Source organism: Glycine max, chromosome 10 (genome assembly GCF_000004515.6).
Source record: "Glycine max cultivar Williams 82 chromosome 10, Glycine_max_v4.0, whole genome shotgun sequence".
NCBI classification, from domain to species: domain Eukaryota; kingdom Viridiplantae; phylum Streptophyta; class Magnoliopsida; order Fabales; family Fabaceae; genus Glycine; species Glycine max.
In genome coordinates this window covers 25,955,058-25,978,998 of record NC_038246.2, presented here as the reverse complement: position 1 = coordinate 25,978,998, position 23,941 = coordinate 25,955,058, and the positions used below count along the sequence as shown (strand labels likewise).

Sequence of the window (23,941 nt, the reverse complement as noted above, 5' to 3'; positions counted from 1 at the left end):
ATTGATTTTCCGCTTTATTTTACTAAAAGATATTTTTTTGATTATTATATTATTATTTTACCTCTTTTTTTTGAATTCCAACGTGGTTACGGCACGACCGAATGGTCGAAATTCATTTTAACCGAAGTTAACGGATAATACAATTCAAATGATCGGTGGAAATTTATTTTATTTTTAGGTTAAGCGAGAAATGACTTAAATAAAATGGCTTAAGCACGTCAAAAGGGGGTATTAAAAGTAAATGAAATGAGAATAAAAATACACGAGACACAATGTGGACCACCACGGGTACATAGAATGAATCGAAAAGCTTGGTTCGAGGTACTTACCCGTTGAAGATCGAAGAACGATGAAGAACGAATGAAGAACATCGAAGAACGGTCGAAACCTTTGCGAAATTCTTCACGGAAAACGTTACGGAAACGTTTCGGAAGCGCCTCGGCTTAGATTTTCTTCACGGAAACAATTTTTCCAAGCAAATTCGAAAGAGAGAGAAGTGCCTCAGGGGCTGAACCCCTTTCCTTCTCACTTCCTCCCCTATTTATAGCAAAATAGGGGAGATGCTTGCCGACCAGCTCGCCCAGGCGAGCAGGGTTGCTTCCTCCAGAAGCAACAGCCTTCTCGAGAAATCTTCTGGAGGGCCCAAGTGGGCCTGGTTGCTATTTGCACCCCCATTTTTACTAAGTACACCCTCTCTGCCTTTTTTTTGGTGATTCTTTTTTTGTAAAGTTACGGAAACTTACAAATTTCGTAACGATACTTGTTTTCTTTCCGTAATGTTACGGAACCTCGCAGATTACATAATCATCCCCTTTTTGACTTACGAAATGTTATGGAACCTCACTAATTATGCAACGATGCTTCCATTTGATTTCCGGGGTGTCACGGAACCGTACGGATTGTGCATCAATATTTTTTTTGTTTTCCGACATGTCCCGGAATTTCACAAATTGCCTAATGATGGGTGCCAAGCACCTTACCAGGACCAAACAAAGGTCGCATGTCATCAAGCAAAGGTCCCCGGACGAAATTAGGGTATGACAGTTGCCCCTCTTTACTTGTCTTTTATTGGAGATAAAAGGAAAGTAAAGATAAGACACTAATTTCGTTCCTCTCGATTGACGAGAGTCGCGGGTGACCATAAAATCTTCGCATGCAAATGACTTGTCGTTCCCGAGGGAACAAAAGGTGCAGAAGACGATGTCAGTCTCTGCATGCTATCAAGCGTTCTGTCTTACAGATAGCAAAAGAATGTTTATACGGATAACCACTCGGGTATTTCCGCCCGTCAGCGTGACTCAAAAGTCAGTATGACAGATCTTGTGAGTGCGGAAGATGATGTAAATCTCCGCGTGTCAACGGGCTTGTCGGCCGCGATTGACGAAGGGTGCAGAATGACCAAATTTTGTCTCTGCGTGCCATCGGACACGACTGTGTCTGAATGGCAAAGGGGTGCGGAATGACCAAATCTTGTCTCCGCATGTCATCGGGCCCGCCGCCTCTGGATGACAAAAGGTGCAGAATGACCAAATTTTGTCTCTGCATGCCATCGGACACGACTGTGTCTGAATGGCAAAGGGGTGCGAAATGACCAAATCTTGTCTCCGCATGTCATCAGGCCCGCCGCCTCTGGATGACAAAAGGGTGCAGAATGACCAAATTTTGTCTCTGCGTGCCACCGGACACGACTGTGTCTGAATGGCAAAGGGGTGCGGAATGACCAAATTTTGTCTCCGCATGTTACATGACCTCAGGGTCAGTATGATAGAGATTGTGGGGCGGCCGAAAAAAGCAAGGCTCTTGCTCCTACGTATCCTCCAATGAGGAACTCAGACCTACGTAGTTCTAGATAACTTGTGAGACTTGAAAAAGTCTCCACCGGAAGATGCTGACATCTCCGGAAAGGGCGCAGATGACCATATTGGCCTCTTCTCATCAATCACACTTGGGGTCACTGAATGACGAGGTGCGGATAACTGTAAGGTGTCTCCGTGGGTTACCAGCTCTTGGGTCATGGTAACAAAAAGCGGTATGGTCGACAAAAGCGAGGCTCTTGCTCCTGCGTATCCTCCAACGAGGAACTCAGACCTACGTAGTTCTGGATAACTTGTGAGACTTGAAAAAGTCTCGGTGTTGTCTCCACTAAAATGCAAACATGCTTTAGCAAAGAGACAAATATTCCAACCGATTAGAGCAGCATATGCTTTTTTGAGTGAAAAACAATGCGTCTACCAGGGAAGGAGAGTCTGCTGATGAAACCCCCCCATAACCATAAATGAGATTTTGGATGTTAGCATTTCGTTTCTAAATGACCATTTAGAGGAAACACTGGGTTCGACAAAAATAGAAGAAATCCACTCAAAGTGTATCAATCTCGCACAGGTAAGTGTTTTATCCTAATTCCGAACCATAGATATGTCATGACTTAACTTTGCAAATTATTTCCTATCAAATCAAAAATTACATGCGTGATCATGGATCAATAGGACTTCCCTTGGGAATGGGTTCTTTTGGTGGGTTTTTCGGCTTTTGCGTGTTTTTGGCCTTTTCCTTTCCTGTTTTGGTTTTGCGCGAGGCGAACAAGTCACTGACGCACAGGATTTTGGTTGGTAATCAAAGGGAGAAGACCACTTTAGGTCATGGTTTCCTTTTATTTCTTTTGTTCATTTGGTGACAATTCTGTATTGTTCAGATATTGTCTGGTCAAAAAGACCTTTCTGCACATTTCTTTTAGTTTCTTTGATGAGGAACTTTCTTTCCTTCCTTTTTACTTTCTCCCATTCTTTGGTTGGGACTTTTCTTTCTTTTCTTTTTTCTTTCTCCCACTCTTTGATTGGGAATTTCCTTTCCTCTCTTTTTTTCTTTCTCTTTGATTGGAAATTTCCTTTCCTTCTTTTTTGCTTCCGAAGGTAAGGATTGACATTCTCACCTTGGGTCAAGGTTTATGGTGAGTTAGGATTTTGGCTCAAGGCTCGTAGAATGGCTAGACATGATACATGTCAGGGTTTGGTTTGGTTCAAGGATAAAAAGGGATGCCCCACATTATTTCCATGACACAAATGCAAAAATGATGATTTGGAAATTTTATGCAAAACTGGTCATGCATGCACCTATGTGGACACTCAAGTGTCAAATTTTTATGGTCATGTGATGCTAGGGCTCAGGATTCATTTCCTCTATTTTAGTCAACCCAATGTTTCCAAAATATGTTCTTTTATCCATTTGTGCATTCATCCGAGTCCATTTTGGGCGTCCGGGGAAACTTCACAGCGTTTACCCTTCGGGTGTAACGAACATTTTTTTCAAAAACTAGTTATGATCAGTGATTTTTTTTCAAAGAAAAGTTGGAAGTCATCTCTTTTCAAAAGCATGTTGGTTTTTCAGCTAAACAACTTATTTTCCTTTTCCTTTTTCCTCTCTTTTTCCTACTTGTTCTCTTTTTTCCCTTACTTGCTCTCTTCTTTTATTTTTTTTTTATTTTTATTTTTATCATGATTTTTGTTTGTTTTATTATTATTTATTTATTTATTTTTGGATGATGTTCCTAAACGAAAAACTCTACACGGTTCCAGAATTTCAAACATCATTGATAGTAATGATATAAACACTAACGCAACAATCCAAACAAAAATGTATGCGCTGTACAAATGACAATCGAAACAACAAAAACAAACATTAGTCTTTCAAGTCATAACATAAAAATGATAAAAGAAATATGAAAGAAAAACATGAATCCGGGGATCTCCCAGCCATGAAGCTCCACTCCCTCCCAAGAAGTCAAGCAAATCGGTCATCTCCTCGTCCTCGTGGGCCTCCTCTCCATCGCCGGGAACTTCCGGGGGCGCCTCTCCTGCTTGGGCCTCAGGCCAATCCCCGGGCCATGCGACCTCTGCCCTAAACTGGTCTGGAGTAGGGCATGAAAAAGAAGTGAAGCCCTGGCTCTGCATGCTGAGGCTCATCTGGTATAGACAATCATGGGTCTGCACATGTGCCCGGTGGTTGGCTGCCTGCTGGCGAACCAAATGCCGTAAATACTGCTCCATGTCGAATGACCCAGCCAGGCCAGCCTGATGAGGTGGTGGTGGCGCGCCCGCGCCTGTGGAGCATCCCCCTGAGCCTGTCTCTGGGTGCAGTACTTCTCAATAAAAGCCCGGGTGATGGACGGCCGATCACCTTGGTAGGTGCCACGGGGACTCCGAACGACTGGCAGAGTCCTGTGATCAGTGCGGGAAATCCCAGGGCCCTGTTGGACTTATCTGGGTCCAAAAGGTGCCTAGTAGGCGCCATACCTGCAAAAATATAGATGGCATCAGCGATTAACTGAGCCACATGGATGTTCATCCGCGTCAGGATGGCGTACACCAGTTGACACTTCGGCAGGGGGAGGTCAGAATTATGATCGGTGGGCAGGATGTTGCTGAGCAGCAAAGTCATCCATATCTGAGTCAGGGTAGTCATGTTGGTGCACATGATTCGCACTCGCCTCCCCGTAGCAGTCCGGGCAAAACCCTGCCCCGGTATACATAGCAGCTGAGCGATGGCCTCCTCATCGAACCCATCAGACCGGTTCCTCCTCTAGCCATACTCGCACTCCTGGCCCTCTTCTAGCACTAACGGATATCCCAGGAGCTGGCCAATAGCATCTACATCGAACGGGATCCACTGACCCCTTACCCAGGACCTCATGTCATGCACGCCCTCCTCTGTTGGCCAAGCATTGGCATAAAATTCGAGGACTATTTCCGGATCGAACTTGGCCATGGGAGTAACCAGTGATGTCCACCGCCGGCGCCCTATCTCCTCCTGGAAATCAGTATACTCGTCGTCCCTGAGCTGGATGCGTCGCTCCTGGAGAAACGACCATCCCTTGATGGCCTCGAAGCGCTGCTGGTGTACAGCGCTCCTAAAGCGGTGACTGTCATACTCAGGAGCGGAACTAGTCCCTTCGGCCGCCTTATCCTTCCTGGACCTCTTTGAGGCAAGCTTCCTCGGGGCCATTTCCTGCGAAGGCAAACATTTGGAAAGTTAGTTTTACCAAGGAATGCTACTCTTAAGACAAAAATGGCGTACAACCTCCTTCAATAAACACAAACATCAATGTAAATTTAGAGCAAACTCATGCACATATTTCCTTACGAACATTCACTCCCACAAGATATTCTTCTAACTAAGAAAAATGCACCCATGCACAATCAAGGCACCTTCGTTACCTAGATTATTTGTATGTACTTCCAAGGTGTATTTGCTACCTACATCACATGCATTTCCTTGGCTAAATTTACATACATGCATACTCAAAGCATTCTGGCTACCAAAAATTGCACACGTGCACATTCTGGTATTTCTAATACCTATGCATATACAAACTTTGTGATGAATCTTGGCTATCTACACAATAAGGTGCTACATTTCATGCTTTTTTCAAGTGTTTTTTACTACCTAAAGCCGCATGCAAATTCAAGTATATTTTCTTTTGCCGACTAAAATTGTATTCAAATTAAAAGGTATTTTTGTAAGGTATTTTCTTTACATAACATGCAACATATTTATATATTTTTGTGAGACATTTTGACTACCAAAAATTATATGTACATACATCCAAGTATTTTGCTACCATACCCAAAGTGTAAATTGCCAAAGGTATTTTGCTACCTATTCTAAACCTACACATTTATGATGAGCAAAATTCCTAACCATCTAGGCGTAGGGAAATTATTGTAGCGTGGCCCATAGCTGATTGCTGGCCAAAAAGGGTAACTTTACCCAATATGCACCTCCTCTTGTGTTCTTTTGCATAAAACTTTGGTTCCTAGGCCTAGGATATATGTGGGGCAATCACTCTAGCCCTTTCGGAAATGAATGCATGTCCCATAAAAATGGAAAATATGTGCAAACCAAAATGCCCCATGGGTTGTTTCCTTACAAAAATCACGCGCTAATGCCATCGAGGCATTTCAGCGAACACTTGGTGGGCGCGCGTTTAGGCATCAACAGCAAGAGAACGGGGACAATGTGGCATGTCCCATTGCTTCAAAATGCATTATAGGCCTAGGGCCATCCCATACAAACCCCCAATTCAACCCAATCAAGCAAGAAAACAAACCAAAATTGCCCCACATATTTGAGCATATTCCCACATTTTAGAGCACCAAAAGGAGATCAAAATACACCAATGAAAAGCTAGAAAGATTAGGGATGGAATACTTACTTGTTGGTGATGAAGAAAAGCGCAAAACGAAATCAAAAAATGCGAAAAATGATGACCCTAGGGCTGCAAACTCGTAAATCCCGTGGGTATGGCTTTTGAAAGGGGGGAAAAGAAGTTTTTGAATGCAAAAACGCCCCCCCCCCCTTTCGTCACTTTTATATTTTGGTGCAGAGGTGGCTCGCCCAGGCAAGCTCAGCTCGCCCAAGCGAGCTAACCTGCACTTTTTTTTTTTTGAGGGGAACATTAACCATGTCCCCTCCTTTCTCATGGATTAGCGTCTTGCCTAACTTGAACTTACTTAAGTTAGAATTAGGCGTTGATTACTTATTTTTAAAACAAACAAATAGTAAAAGAAAACTGCGAATACAAAGGATACGGGGCTGCCTTACAGCAACGTTCTCTGCTTGTCTAGCGCAGAGAAAGGGCAACGATCAGTTGGTCGTGACCCCATCCCCACTTGCATCCGTTCCTAAGTACCTGCAAGTAATAAACAACCAGGTATGGCCAATCTTGACCGCGTCATTGTCTTACCTTGATTGGTTTCTGCTGTCCATGTTTGGTCCCCACCCAGAAGGTAGCTCAAGATGATCCTGCCCTTGTTTTACCACAACAATATGCATGCGTATGCGTATGCATGAATGTTTTCAAATGCAGCAAATTTTAGTGAAAGTTGGTTTAGGTTCAATTTTAATTAAGCGCTTGGGGCATCCTATGAACTGAGCGGAAGGGCTCAGGTGATCACAAATCAACGCAAGGTTTGACCAACGTGAGGACTAAAGCCTCGAATCCACGTTCATTTCTTTGAAAGATTGTAACGAGAGATACAGCAGACAGGAAATCCCTGGGGGAAATCCAGAAAACGCATAAAGATAAAGAACATGCAGCGTCATCCTTAATTGCCCCAGATTCTAAGCATAATATCGCTTGACGACATCAGAATTCACGGGTGAAGGTAGCTCTTCGCCATCCATGTTGGTAAGCACCAGGGCTCCTCCGGAAAAGCCCTCTTCACAACAAAAGGACCTTCGTAGTTCGGGCCCATTTTCCTCGATTGTCCTTGACAGCATGGGACATTTTCTTTAGGACAAGGTCTCCCTTATGGAACTTGCGCAAGCGTACTTTCTTGTCGAATGCACTCTTCATTCTTTGCTGGTACAAACACCCATGACTCATGGCTGTTAAGCGCTTACCCTCAATGAGGTTGAGCTGGTCATAGTGCGTTTGAGCCCACTCTGATTCCTTTAATCCGGATTCTTCCAAGATCCTTAATGACGGGACTTCTACCTGAAACGGTAACACAGCCTTCATCCCATACACCAATGAGAACGGCGTTGCCCCAGTTGACGTTCGTACTGAAGTTCGGTAACCGTGTAACGCGAATGGGAGCATCTCGTGCCAATCTCTGTATGACACGGTCATCTTTTGGATAATCTTTTTGATATTCTTATTGGCCGCTTCCACGGCTCCATTCATCTTTGGCCGGTAGGGTGTGGAATTGTGATGCTGGATTTTAAACTCCTCGCACATTTCCCCCATCATCTTGTTATTCAGGTTGGTGCCGTTGTCTGTGATAATCTTCCTTGGCAAACCATATCGGCAGATGATCTCTTTCTTAATGAACCTGACCACTACACCCCTCGTGACATTGGTGTAGGAAGCCGCCTCGACCCACTTGGTGAAATAATCTATTGCTACGAGGATGAAGCGATGACCATTCGAGGCCTTGGGCTCAATGGCCCCGATGACATCTATTCCCCACATGGAGAAAGGCCAAGGGGCGGACATGACATTCAGAGGATGTGGTGGGGCATTGACATTATCTGCGAACGCTTGACATTTGTGGCATTTCCTCACATGGACACAACAATCACTTTCCATGGTAAGCCAGTAATAACCTGCTCTTAGGATCTTCCTGGCCATAGCATGCCCGTTGGCGTGTGTTCCAAACGAGCCCTCATGGACTTCCTCGATCATGTGATTTGCCTCCCTGGCATCCACACACCGCAGGAGTGTCATGTCGTGATTTCTCTTATACAGTATGCTTCCGCTCATGAAGAAACCGGCTGCCAACCTTCTCAATGTCCTCTTATCATTGTCGGCAATCTCTGGCGGGTATTCTTTGCTTACGACATATCGCTTGATGTCGAAATACCAAGGCTTTCCGTCCCGTTCCTCTTCTACTTGGCAACAATGCGCGGGTTTGCCACGACACCAAAATTCAATGTAGGGTAGATCCCCGTGCGGCGTTAGCTGGAACATAGACGCCAAAGTAGCAAGTGCATCCGCCATTTGATTTTCCTCGCGGGGAACATGATGGAAGGAGATCTCATTGAAGGTCTTAGCCAATTCCTTGATATAGGCTTTGTAGGGTATCAGATTGGGATCTCTAGTTTCCCATTCCCCTCTCAGCTGATGGATTACCAACGCTGAGTCGCCGTACACCTTGAGTAGTTTGACATTGGAGTCAATCGCTACCTGGACGGCTAGGGCACATGCTTCATATTCGGCCATGTTGTTGGTGCAATTGAATCCTAGCCTGGCTGTGAAAGGTATACATTGATTGTCCGGAGAGACCAATACTGCCCCAATGCCATGGCCTAGAATGTTTGACGCTCCGTCAAACCATACGGTCCATTTGTCCCGATCTTCGTCCAATTTTTCCTCAAACAAGGCCATGATGTCCTCATCAGGGAATTCAGAATGCATGGGCTGATAGTCGTTAAGAGGCTGTTGAGCCAAATAATCTGCTAAGGCGCTTCCTTTTATCGCCTTTTGGGTGACGTAGACTATATCAAACTCGGATAGCAGGACTTGCCACCGGGCGATTCGTCCCGTGAGAGCTGGCTTTTCAAAGATGTACTTAACCGGGTCCATCTTGGATATCAACCAGGTAGTATGGCTCAGCATGTACTGCCTTAGGCGATGGGATGCCCATACTAAAGCACAACACGTTCTTTCGAGCAAGGAGTAGTTCATTTCACAGGTCGTGAACTTCTTACTTAGGTAGTAAACAGCGCGCTCTTTCTTTCCGGATTCGTCATGTTGCCCTAGCATACACCCCATTGACTCGTCCAAGATTGTCATGTACAAAATGAGAGGCCTTCCAGGTACTGGTGGCATAAGCACGGGAGGATTCATAAGGCACTTCTTGATCCTTCCAAAAGCTTCTTGGCAATCCTCATTCCAGCGATCAGTTTGGTTTTTGCGTAAGAGCTTGAACAACGGCTCACAAATGGCGGTGAGCTGCGATATGAATCTGGCAATATAATTCAAGCGTCCCAGGAAACCTCGGACTTGCCTCTCTGTACGGGGTTCCGGCATCTCAAGGATAGCCTTCACCTTTTCGGGGTCTACCTCTATCCCTTTCTGGCTTACAATGAAACCAAGCAATTTCCCTGATTTGACCCCAAAGGTACACTTAGCGGGGTTCAACCTTAATTGATATTTCTTAAGCCTTTCGAACAACTTCCGCAGGTTGACAAGGTGCTCTTCCTCGGATTTAGATTTAGCAATTATGTCGTCCACGTAGACCTCGATCTCTTGATGCATCATATCATGGAACAAAGCTACCATGGCCCGTTGATAAGTTGCCCCGGCATTCTTGAGTCCAAAGGACATCACCTTGTAACAGAACGTCCCCCACAGGGTGACGAAAGTAGTCTTTTCCTTGAAATTTTGTGCGCCGAAATCCCTCACAAGGAAAGGAGACATGCTTTCTTCCATCGGTGCTCCCCTCATGGGGTACCCTAGTTGTCTTATCGCGAGCGCGGGATTGTAGTTAATACAACCCCTCGTTCCTATCAGCGGAATGTTTGGGTACCCTCCACATGAGAAAAGAACTCCCTCCTTTCCTTCCTTCCATCGGGGGAACCAATTGATTGTTCTACCTCCTATCCCGGCCAAAAGCTGGTCCCAATCTATTCTCCTTTTTTCAGTACACGGGCGATGGCTCAGGAGCGGACATGGATGCCTTGTGTCTTGCTGGAACAAGTGTGAAACCAACCAAACACAGAGGGCGGGCAAGCAACAGATGATCCGTGCGCTACTCTTTTCGCACCTTCGGTCAAATGTGTCAAATAAATCTGCCAAGACAGCTACCACCGGACTTTCCTTGCTATGGTGGTATGCAAGGAAAGTGTCGATTGCTGCTAGGTCCACCAAACCATCCACGTTTGGAAAGAGGACGACCCCAAAAATTAGCAAAGCTAACACATCCATAAACGGGACCCAATCTCCTTGATTGGCCATACCCCTCGCCTTGTCTTCTAGGTACCTCCGTGGTAGGCCCGCTATGCCGTTCCGAGTCTGTTTTATGCGGTCCAAACCTCTTGCTGAATCCTTGACCACAGTTGCAGTTTTGCTCAAAGAGGGGAGACACCCGGAGGAAAGGTATGGTTTTCTTCCCCCGAGAGGACATCCTAGAATTTCCTCAAATTCTTCAATGGTTGGTACCAATTGGAAGTCTCCGAATGTGAAGCATCTCAAAGGCTAGTCGTAGTATTGGGTGAGTGATGCAATGGCTTCTATGGATACCTCTGCTATGGTCAACTCTAAGATCTTTCCGTAAGTCTTGCGGAAGGCTTGCATTTGGAGAGGTTCCATAAACCGCCCTAATTCCTTGATGCTGGTGGTATCTAGGCTTTTAACCTTGACTTGGTAAAACCTCTTGCCGGTTTGATTTGTTCCCATGCTTACTAAAGTGAGACAAAAAGCTGGTGCAAATCAAAACTCCGATATCTCATGGGTGGAATGGATGAATGCATGAAGGAATGCATATGACACAGATGCAATCTAAGAATGCGGGGGCCCGAGGAATTGTCTCCTTCTTAGATACAACGTCTAGGGGTAGCAAAGTGCCCCAACATACGTTTTTAAGAAGGTGACACGGACCCTCCGTTGGTTTGTTTACAGAGGGGATCAAGACAGAACCCATATGCGATGCATATGCAAAAGACGCAATGCAGGAATGTACATAGTATGACAATATTCACTGAACATAAGCAAAAGGGTATATGATACTTATGCATGGCAGTGTGAAAAATGGCACGCAGCGTGTTTGCTCCGTGCCCCTATTTAAGGGACCTATAAGGGAGAGAACTAACTAGGCATTTAGCGATAACCCCCCCAAGGTAGTCATATCTCTCTAAATGGTTTCTAGAGGTATTATCCTCTTCGAAGAACATATTGCAGCAGTAGGGACTACTAGCAACAATAAGTTTTCAAAGAGAAAAGCTCTAGATGAGGGTTCACTGTAATCAAGCAAGTCGGAGACCTAGCATGATCACAGATTCACCTCCACTCCTTATGTTCCCATGAACCCGGGTATAGGGCCCTTTTCCACTCACAGTGCGTGCAAATAGTGTTGGTGTTTGTGTGCATCAAATGAATAAATATTTACCTCATGCATACATTTTAAAACGCACTAAAAGCAATAAAGAGTTTATATACACAAGAACATAATGAAGGGAAACCAACAAAGGGATAAGTCACGGAAAAACATTGCACAAGATTAAATGGCCTAACTCTCTAAAAACAGTCCCCAGTGGAGTCGCCAACTATCGCAACCTACCCTTCGGCGGGAGGGCGACGCGAGACTCGCGGGATGCGTGTTCCACGAAAGGAATACGCGCGGAGTCGCCACCAATGTTTATTTGAGGAAAACGTCGGAAAAACCGGGAAAGACGCGATCTACGAGCTTTTAAGTGAAAGGTTCGGGAGTTGTATTTACGCACGGGGAAGGTATTAGCACCCCACACGTCCGTCCCAAGGGACAGCAGCCTTTAATCGAATGTGCAAACATGACTTTGATTTTTATGTTCCCTTTTTATGTCTTTATATCCTTTATACCCTTTTTATATTTTTCTCTTTTTGTGGTCGACAAGGGTGTTTCCCTTTGCTCTTACGTATTCCTCAATTGGGATGAGGAAATCAGACCTACGTAGTTCTTTCTTATCAAGTGATTCTTTTTTTTACTCAAGAGGTGATCATTTTAAGGCGTTGGACCTTGAAAATGATCCATTTACTTAGTAAGAAATTTAGATGATAAAATTCAAAACCTATTTTTGTGGACGAGCTTGACTAGGCGAGTTGATTTTAGCCTTAGTTTCACCTTAGTTATTAGTCAATTCGATTAAGAATGGGAAATCCCAAAGAGAAAAACGTCCGATTGATTTTCCGCTTTATTTTACTAAAAGATACTTTTTTTATTATTATATTATTATTTTACCTCTTTTTTTTTATTTCCAACGTGGTTACGGCACGACCGAACGGTCGGAATTCATTTTAACCGAAGTTAACGGATAATACAATTCAAATGATCGGTGGAAATTTATTTTATTTTTAGGTTAAGCGAGAAATGACTTAAATAAAATGGCTTAAGCACGTCAAAAGGGGGTATAAAAAGTAAATGAAATGAGAATAAAAATACACGAGACACAATGTGGACCACCACGGGTACATAGAATGAATCGAAAAGCTTGGTTCGAGGTACTTACCCGTTGAAGATCGAAGAACGATGAAGAACGAATGAAGAACGTCGAAGAACGGTCGAAACCTTTGCGAAATTCTTCACGGAAAACGTTACGGAAACGTTTCGGAAGCGCCTCGGCTTAGATTTTCTTCACGGAAATAATTTTTCCAAGCAAATTCGAAAGAGAGAGAAGTGCCTCAGGGGCTGAACCCCTTTCCTTCTCACTTCCTCCCCTATTTATAGCAAAATAAGGGAGATGCTTGCCGCCCAGCTCTCCCAGGCGAGCAGGGTTGCTTCCTCCAGAAGCAACAGCCTTCTGGAGGAATCTTCTGAAGGGCCCAAGTGGGCCTGGTTGCTATTTGCACCCCCATTTTTACTAAGTACACCCCCTCTGCCTTTTTTTTGGTGATTCTTTTTTCGTAAAGTTACGGAAACTTACGAATTTTGTAACGATACTTGTTTTCTTTCCGTAATGTTACGGAACCTTGCAGATTACATAATCATCCCCTTTTTGACTTATGGAATGTTACGGAACCTCACTAATTATGCAACGATGCTTCCATTTGATTTCCGGGGTGTCACGAAACCTTACGGATTGTGCATCAATATTTTTTTTGTTTTCCGGCATGTCCCGGAATTTCACAAATTGCCTAATGATGGGTGCCAAGCACCTTACCAGGACCAAACAAAGGTCGCATGTCATCAAGCAAAGGTCCCCGGACGAAATTAGGGTATGACAGGTTCCTTGCTACAAGGTCATGACGAAAGACAACGATTGTACCTCAAAGCCTTACACTGGGGCAACGAAAGGCACCATGCAAAAACCTCAAGCGAACCTAGGGGCAGATTAGAAGTTTTCACCCAATAGGTTCCCAGCTACAAGGTCATGGCGAAAGATAACAATTGGTACCTCGAAGCCTTACACTGGGGCAATGAGGGGCATCGTGCATGAGCCTCAGGTGAACATAGGGGCAGATCAAAAGTTCTCACCCGTCGATGTTTTTAAACAAGAAAAAAAGGGGGGAGACAAGCCCTGGAATTTCAATAGATTGATTAAACGTCAAACGGCTCCATTGTTGTCACTCCAAAATGGTCAAGTGACTAAATCAAACAGAATATACACTCTGAGGGAGTTCCCAGAGAGATTTGCAAAAGATAGGATAAGGTTGCATGAATTATCACCTTTTTCAAAAGGACAATCAATCTGTGTTTTCCAAAAAAAATTAAATCAAAATCAAAATCACAAAATAGGGAAAGAATGTCATGAACATTGTACAACTTTCCATTGCATTGCATTGTTTCATATGAGGTCAGCGTTACCAAATTTCACAAAAAAGGTTGCATGCGTCTGCATCCCTAAATATCATGTTAACTGCATAGATGGACCCTTGAGTACTAGTACCTATCGATGGGCCTCTGTTGGATGACCGGCCCTCTCGATGGGCTGATCTCTTGTTTTCTCATAAAGGTGGACCCTTGAGTACTAGTACCTATCACCTTTAGAGGACCATATGTCCTCGCCATCAGAGGACTGCACATCCTCGCCTGCAGAGGGTTGCACGCCCTCGCCTTTAGAGGGCTACGCGTCCTCATTTTCAGTGTGCTCCATATCCACACCTTAGAAGAATATAAGGTCCTTTGCCCTTAGATGCTTAATCGAGACTTGCGCTCCCGGTTACGGGGGCCACGGTTTCCTTTCAACGGTTCTTGGGCTACCCCCCTGATATTTGACGACGACCAACTGTGCGAGCACATCCAGAGAGGGAGGCTATCACGCATCTACTATGCATACCAGGGCAAGATTTCCCCCGTGCCGCTACAAAAAGACGAGTGCAGACCATGCGCACCAACATGACCACCCTTACGTGGATGACGTTGCTATTTGGCAACATTCTGCCCAGCGACCACAATGCCAATCTCCCCCTGCAGATGTATCAGTTGGTCTGTGCCGTCATGACATAGGTAAGTATGCACATGGCTCAATTGATTTCTGATGTCATCTATTGTTTGCAGGGATCGCGCCCACGAGACACCCAGTGGACCCAAAGAAGTCCAACAGGGCCCTGGGGTTTCCAGCTCTGGTTACGGGCCTCTGTCAGTCCTACCGGGTGCCCGTTCCCCCAGCGAGGTCATGCCATCGTGACATAGGTAAGTATACAGATGGTTCAACTGATTTCTGATACCATTTATTGTTTGCAGGAATCGCACCCACAAAGACACCCAGTGGACCCGGAGAAGTCCAACAGGGCCCTGGGGTTTCCAACTCTGGTTACGGGCCTCTGTAGTCCTACAGGGTGCCCGTTCCCCCCGGCAAGGTCACGTCATCATAGGTAAGTATGCACATCGCTCAACTGATTTCTGATTTCATCTATTGTTTGCAGGGATCACGCCTACAAGACACCCAGTGGACCCGAAGAAGTCTAGCAGGGTCTTGGAGTTGTCAAGCTCTAATTATGGGTCTTTGTCAGTTCTATGGAGTGCCTGTCACCTCCAGCAAGGGCATCAGGCCCCCTACTAATCGAGCTTTCATCAAGAAGTACTGCGTCTCCAGGCAGGCGTAGGGAGAAACACCACATCAGCCTGGGGATGGCCGGCAGCAGGCAACAGATGCACCACCATCACCTCTAGAGTTCACCTCAGCACATCCACAAAAAGGTTAGAGCGTTGCTTACGACCCATGACCGACCAATAGGCGAACAAGTCCAAAGTCAAAGGTAAGGAAAGTACTAGGTCCGTGACCGACAAGCCATCATGCGTCCAGCTCAAGACGTTAAAGAAGCGCTACTAGGAGGCAACCTAGTACCTTTTAAATCTCTACTTGTTATTTGATCACTTTTTTTTCTCAAGTCATAGTAGGACACACCTAGTTGCTCATGATCCTAGGAATTTAAATAAAACAAGCACAAGCTCGGAAGGTAGTCATACCTCACAAAATATATATATGTATGATTAGGTAGTGAAAATACCTAAGATATGCATGTATGTAAACAAAAATACTTCACAAAATATATATATGTATGTTTAGATATGCATGTATGTAGGAAAAATACTTCACAAAATATATATATGTATGTTTAGGTAGCAAGATACCTTGGATATGCATGTATATAGCAAAAATATCTCACAAAACATATATATGTATGTTTAGGTAGCAAGATACCTTGGACACGCATGTATATAGCAAAATACCTCACAAAAATATACGTATGTTTAGGTAGCAAAATACCTCATGAAAAAAAAGAGAGCAAAAAGAGAGTGAGCAAGAAAAGAATAAGAAGGAAGAAAAAAAAATAAAAAAAAATAAAAGTTGTCTAGCTAAAAAACAACATGCTTGTGAAAAAGATAATTTCCAACTTTTCTTTGAAAGATTTTAGTGATCTTAACCAGTTTTTGAAAAAAATGTGTATACACCTGAAGAGTGAATGCTGTGAAAATTTTCCGAATGCCCAAAATGGACTCGGATGAATGCATGATTTGATAAAAGAACATATTTTGGAAACAGTGGGTTGACTTAAAATAGGGAAAATGAATCTTGAGCCCTAGTGTCACATGACCATAAAAACTTGATGCTTGAGTGTCCACATGGGTGCATGCATGACCAGTTTTGCATAAAATTTCCTAATCATCATTTGTTGCATGTGTATCATGGGAATAATGTGGGGACATCCCCTTTATCCCCGAACCGCTGGCCAAATCCTGACATGTATCATGACCAGCCGTTCTACAAGCCTTGAGCCAAAATCCTAACTCACCATAATCCTTACCCTCGGAAGAAAACACAAAGAGAAGGAAAATTCCCAATCCAAGAAAGGGAGAAGACACAAAACAGAAAGAAAATTCCCAATGAAAGAGTGGGAGAAAGCAAAAAAAAAAAAGAAAGGAAAATTCTCGATCAAGGATCAGAAGAAAACAGAAGAAATATGCAGAAAGGTCTTCGAACCAGACAATATCTGAACAATACAGAATTTCACCAAGTAAACAAAAAAGAAAGGAAACCTCGACCCAAAGTGGCCCTCTCCCTTTGATTGCCAACCAAAATCCTGTGCGCTAGCGACTTTCTCGCCACGCACTAAACAAAAACAGAAAAGGAAAAGGCAAAAACACTCAAAGCCAAATTCCCCACCTAAAACCAATTCCCAAAATAAGTCCTATTGATCCATGATCACGCATGTAATCTTTGATTTGATAGGAAATGATTTGCAAAATCAAGTCATGACATATCTATGGTTCGGAATTAGGATAAAACACTTACCTGTGTGAGATTGATACACTTTGAGTGATTTTTTCCTATCTTTGTTGGACCCAGTGTTTCCTCTAAATGGTCATTTAGAAATGAAATGCTAACATCCAAAATCTCATTTACGGTTATGAGAAAATTTCATCAGCATACTCTCCTTCCCCGATAGACACATTGTTTTTCATCCAAAAAGCATATGTTGCTCTGATCAGTTGGAAGTTTTGTCTCTTTACTAAAGCATGTTCGCATTTTGGTGAAGAAAACACCGAGACTATTTTTAGTCTCACAGTTGTCAAGAACTGCGTAGGTCTGAGTTCCTCATCACAAATTGAGGATACGTAGGAGCAAAAGCCCTGCTTTTGTCGACCACCCCACTTTTTGTTACCGTGTCCCAAGAGACCGGTGGCATGCGGAGCCACATGACCGTGGGATCCCCAGATTCATGTTCTTTTATGTTTCATCCTTTATCATTTACATGACTTGAGGGACTAACGTTTGTTTTTTGATGTCGCGATTGTCATTTGTTTTGTGCATATATTTTGTTTGGACTATTGCATTAGTGCTTACTTCGTTGTTGTCAATAGTGTCTGTTGAAATTCCGGAATCGCGTAGAATTTTTCGTTTAGGAACGTCGTCCTAAAAATAAAATGAACCAAAAATTCCAATAAAAAGAAAGAAGCGTTGTGAATAAAAGTCATATATAAAGGAAAAGAAAAAATGTTTTTGTATATATACATGTATGTAAAAGGAAAATGTGTATAGAAGGTTTTTGTGTGTGTAAGTGATGCGTGGAGAGAAATTCTTGTGTGTGTGAGCAACGAATGTATATAAAGAAACTTTTGTATGAGCCATAGGTGTGTGTTGGAGAAAAACGAAAAAGATCTTTGAATGTAAATAGGGTTTGTATATAGACCGTGTGACGTAAAGAGAAAGAGTTCCCATGCGTATACAGAAAATTTTTTGTCATGTATAAGAATGTAGATGTACAAAGAAAAGTTTTCCTCGTAGAGGGCCATGGGTGTATAATTTAGTGAAAATATAAAAATGAAACAAAAAGGAAAAAGAAAGAAAGACCGCGAAGGTCGACATGTTATAGTTAAGAAGTATAAATCATTCGTAAAGAGCAAACGTATCTTCTGGAAACAAGGGACTGATGCTAAGAGTTTATTTTCTGGAATATAACCGAGATAAGGATGGATGAATTCATTGAACTGATAAAAGAACATAATTGGGAAACGTTGGGTCTGTTTGTGTAAATTCCCAACCGTAGTATCACAATGCCATAAACGAGATGCTTGAGTGCCCACCTGGCTGTAGCCATCACTAATTTTGCACGTTGTTTTCAAATCATCATTGTCACGTGTGCCTTGTGGAGTAATATAGGAGTTTGACCCGAGACCGACACCTTGACACCCAAATTTGTTTTGCCCCAGATATCAAGATTGGGTTCCCACGATAAAAGACCCCATTGAAACACAACCTTAGACGTTTTTTTGAACCTTGGCCTATCAAAAGAATCCTCATCCTTTCCCCCAAAGCAAAGGACAGCGGAATCTCCTCAAGGGAGAGCAAATAGAATGCTGAAACCCGATTGCCCAAAGAAAGGAAAGGAGGAAGTGGAAATAAAAGGAAGAAATGAAAAAAAAAGAAAGAAAAAGAACAGTAAAAAAGAAAGAAAAAGAAGGATTCTCGATCGAAGATCGAAAGGAAGTGAAAATGGAAGAGATCGGAGGAAAACAGAGTAATTCTCGATCAATGAAAGAAAGGGAATGGAAAATCTTCAGACTAGATAAATTTTCGGCAAAAATAAGTGACTGTCGGCAAAGGAAAACCCATTTGTGGTGTCTCTTCCTTTTGAATTGCCATTCAAAGTCATTCTCGACTGGCGATATTCCACCCCACCTGAACAAAGAGGAAAAGACCGAAACACCCAGCTTCCTCTCCAAAAACACCACCCTCGAGAAAATCCTATTGGTCCGTGATCGTACGTTTGATCTTTGATTCGATAGGAAGTCGTGTGCAAAATAGAGTCATGGTGCAGTTATGGTTTGGGAATAGGATAAAACACTTGCCTGTGTGAGTTTTATACACTATGAGTTATTTATTTTCCGTTTAGCCCGATGTTTCCCCTACATGATCATTTAAAAGCTAAAAGTTGACATCCTGCCCTTCATTCTCGGTTACAAGGAAGATTACCCTTGGCACAAGTATATTGTTTCTCTAAGATATGGTGCTCTTGCGAATGATTTATTTTTCTTTACAAAAAGCATGTTTGCCTTTCAGGTGGAAAAACCCGGTGGACCGTTCGGTCCTGCCAACCCCTTTTTTCGGAGCCCCATGAATGTTATTGCCTAGCGTTGTTCATGTGTCCTCCACCTTCGAGTTTGGAGCTATGTTTCATGATTGCCTAAGTGCGGACCCTCAAGGCAATCCTCCATTCTCCCCCTTTTTTCGGAGCCCCATGAATGTTATTGCCTAGCGCTGTTCATGTGTCTTCCACCTTCGAGTTTGGAGCTATGTTTCATGATTGCCTAAGTGCGGACCCTCAAGGCAAGCCTCCATTCTCCCCCTTTTTTCAGAGCCCCATGAATGTTATTGCCAAGCGCTGTTCCTGTGTCCTCCACCTTCGAGTTTGGAGCTATGCTTCATGATTGCCTAAGTGCGAATCCTCAAGGCAATCCTCCATTCTCCCCCTTTTTCGAAACCCCATGAATGTTATTGCCTAGCGTTGCTCATGTGTCCTCCACTTTCGAGTTTGGAGCTATGTTTCATGATTGCCTAAGTGCGGACCCTCAAGGCAATCCTCCATTCTCCCCCTTTTTTCGAAGCCCCATGAATGTTATTGCCTAGCGCTGTTCATGTGTCCTCCACCTTCGAGTTTGGAGCTATGTTTCATGATTGCCTAAGTGCGGACCCTCAAGGCAATCCTCCATTTTCCTCCTTTTTTCGAAGCCCCATGAATGTTATTGCCTAGCGCTGTTCATGTGTCCTCCACCTTCGAGTTTGGAGCTATGTTTCATGATTGCCTAAGTGCGGACCCTCAAGGCAATCCTCCATTCTCCCCCTTTTTTCGAAGCCCCATGAATGTTATTGCCTAGCGCTGTTCATGTGTCCTCCACCTTCGAGTTTGGAGCTATGTTTCATGATTGCCTAAGTGCGGACCCTCAAGGCAATCCTCCATTCTCCCTCTTTTTCAGAGCCCCATGAATGTTATTGCCTAGCGCTGTTCATGTGTCCTCCACCTCCGAGTTTGGAGCTATGTTTCATGATTGCCTAAGTGCGGACCCTCAAGGCAATCCTCCATTCTCCACCTTTTTCAGAGCCCCATGAATGTCATTGCCTAGCACTGTTCATGTGTCCCCCATTATCAAGCGCGGAGCCTCTGGTGACTGGGAAATATGTTCTTCTGTTGTTTTCCGGATCGGTTCCTTCGCCAAACATGTGTATATGTGTATATGTATATTATATTCGTTGTTCTTGTTGTTGTTTGTATTTTTTTTTGTGTTGTACAGCAAAAAAGAAAGAGTAGAGACGAGAATCGTCATCACGGAAAGGGCAGGATGGACGAAATCAGTGTCTTATCTTTGCTTTCCTCTTATCTCCGATGAGAGGTAAGTAAAGAGGGGCAACTGTCATACCCTAATTTCGTCCGAGGATTATAATTTGATGATACACAACCTTTGATTGGCCGCTTCGAGATATTTGGCACCCTTTGTTGCACAATATGTGAAGTCCCGAGATGTGCCAAAAATCAAAAGGAAGCAGGCTTACGCGATCCGTGAAAATTCCGTAATGTGACGGAAATCGAAAGGAGGTGTTTTTCGCAATCCGTGAGTTTGCGTAACTTCTTCAAAACTAAAAAAGAGTAAATACATAATCCGTAAGGATTCGTAACCTTGCGGAAGGAAAATAAGTATCGTTACAAAATTCGTAAAGTTTCGTAACGTTACCGAAAAGAATTACCAAAAAAAAGTAGAAGGGGGTGCATTTAGTAAAAAGGGGGGTACAAATAGCAATCAGGCCCACTTGGGCCTTCCAAATTCTTCCTCCAGAAGGCTGTTGCTTCTGGAGGAAGCAACCTTGCTCGCCTGGGCGAGCTGGGTGGCAAGCTCATCCCCTATTTTGCTATAAATAGGGGGAGGAGTGAAGGGAGAAGGGGTTCAGCCTTCTTGGCACTTCTCATTCTCTCGAAATTGCTGAGGAAAATTATTTTCGTGAAGAAAATCCAAGCCGAGGCGCTTCCGTAACGTTTCCGTGAGTAATTACGCGAAGATTCTCGACCGTTCTTCAACATTCATCATTCGTTCTTCGTTTTCTTCAGTCTTCAACGGGTAAGTACCTCGAACCGAGCTTTTCAATTCATTCTATGTACCCGTGGTGGTCCACATTTTGTTTTATGTATTTTTATTCTCGTTTTCATTCGCTTTTTATACCCCCTTTTGACGTGCTTAAGTCATTTATTTAAGTCATTTCTCGCCTAATCTAAAAATAAAATAAATTTCCACCGATCGTTTGAATTGTATCATCCGTTAATTTCGGTTAAAATGAATTCCGACCTTTCGGTCGTGCCGTAACCGCGTTGGAAATAAAAAGAAGAGGTAAAATAATAATATAATAATCAAAAAATACCTTTTAGTAAAATAAAGCGAAAAATCAATCGGACGTTTTCTCTTTGGGATTTCTCATTCTTAATTGAATTGACTAATAACTAAAGTGAAACTAAGGCTAAAATCAACTCGCCTAGTCAAGCTCGTCCACAAAAAATAGGGTTTTGAAAGTTTATCATTTCAGTTGCTTACCAAGTAAAATGGATCATTTTTTAAGGTCCAACGCCTTAAAATGATCGCCCTTCAAGTAAAAAGAATCGCTTCATTCACTCTTAACAAAGAACTACGTAGGTCTGATTTCCTCTTCGATGGAGGGTACGTAGGAGCAAAAGCCCCGCTTTTGTCGACCTCAAAAAATAAAAAGAAATAAAAGTTAAGGTAATACAATTTCCACGATTCTAAAAAATAGGCTGTTGTCCTTTGAGACAAACGTGAGAGGTGCTAATACCTTCCCAAGCGTAAATACAACTCCCGAACTTAGAATTTTCATTTTGACCGGTTTCCTTCGGTTTTTCCTACGTTTTCCACAAATAAACGTTGGTGGCGACTCCGCGCATCTTTCCTCCTTTGGAAAGCGCACCCGTGAGCCTCGCCTTCGCTCGCCTGCAAAAGGGCACGTTGCGACAAATACCAAGCCAAACTGTGTTTTGCAAAAAGAAAAAGGTGTTACACATCCACTTTTGACTCAGGACGTACATACCTGCAAAAATATTCAGGATCTTTCTCTTCTCTTATATCAAGAGGTCGACAAGCATCAATCAGCATTCAAACCCATGTAGCACCCCTCTTAATCAGAATGATATTCTAGGCATGTGGTGAAAAATCTAGGTAACCCCTGACAAGCTCACAAGGAACTGGTGGCACCATGTGATCACATAAATACTGTAAAACAAATCAACTAGCATTAGATCATAAGGCGCAAAAAATGAAAAGCTACAACACAAAACTTAGCATGAACATAGTAACCGATCACCTTAAAGTCACCAAAATAAAATGATCACCTTAAAAAGCAGAGCTCTATGTCTACATACACCATACTGCACAGAGCCAATTGGAATTATGATCATATTTCGCCTTTTTTTATAGAGTCAAGAGATTTTTCCGACATCTTCGAAAGAGTGATATCTTCTATGGTGTTTGCAACTGGTTCAGTGGGAGAACTTATACTGGTGCTGCTTCCAGCTGAGCATGTACAGACAAAAGGCTTATTATAGTTTGAACCGGACACAGATTTCCGTGTCCTTTCTACAATACCACTTCTATCACTGCCACCAAAATGATCAGATACAAAGAGTGCAAGCAGTGATGCCATCTGCAAGTTATCAACCCCATCCTAGTTCCCATATCTGTTTAAACCATTTAACTTCTTCAAATTATAAACCAATGCCTGAGCAGCTAGCATAACAGCATCCAACTCTTCATCAATTTTTCTAGAAGATAACAAACAATCTAAATACATTAGGAAGAAAATTAGTGTATCATATGCTACCATTACTACTAGTCTGCTACTCTACTACTAAGAGTAATAATTGTAAAAAAAAACCTGTCCAAAAGGATGACTTCACGAGAAGCAAGACAATGATTTTGCTCATAACACTCAACAGGCATAAACAGCCGATCTTGTCCTGCATCATAAAAGTCATCTGATAGATGGTCTTCAATGCCACAAAATGAGATCTTGCTGTACTTGCAAGAAAATAATGAACTAGAACTAATTGACTTTCTAGACTTGCATGGTTTAGGATTATCAAGATCACGATCTAAATGTCTCTTTGATTTAGAAACACATTACAAAAGTTATATACAAGATGCTTCATCCTGTTCACTTTGCCTCTTATCTAAGGAGCACAAGGATTCTATTTTTTTTAAAGGCTTGGATACTTCTCATATTCATATTGGTGGAGTATTGATATCACATTAGGATACGTGTTAGTACTTTAAGTAACTTATTCTATACAAACGTTTGTAAATTGTATTGTATCTATAAACCTCACAAAAGTTTCTAATAAGAAGCTTTGGCTCGAGCATAGACATTAGACACATTGCAGCTTTTGCATAGCGTAATCTTAGTTGAGTTGACTAAGCTTGTAGCTCGTGTATGTATGCTAATTGTTAGCAAAAAGTGAAAAAACAGAGGACCCTCATTTTCAAAGAGTGATATCTTTCAAATTGCTACCAAATGAAATGAAGGGAACACTACATGTGATCTCTGAAAGGCTAGGTAGAAAATGGCAAGGGAAAAGCTAGCTAGGACCAAACAATGTGTTTCACATGAGAACAAAGATATGCACTTGTGAGATTTCACTGACCTCTATATTCGGGTATGGTCACTACTAATTATAAAGCTTGACCTTAGGCCTCGGCTATATTATTTGCCTAAATTCTCACATTGTATAAAGTTAGTGATGAAGATAAAATAA

General features: G+C 42.9%; 1 pseudogene; it reads right to left on the bottom strand.

Annotated features, from left to right (window-relative positions):
• The window catches only part of LOC100815174 (uncharacterized), a 35,957-nt pseudogene extending 12,657 nt beyond the window's left edge, over nt 1-23,300 (bottom strand).
• Nucleotides 23,301-23,941: the final 641 nt, after the last annotated feature.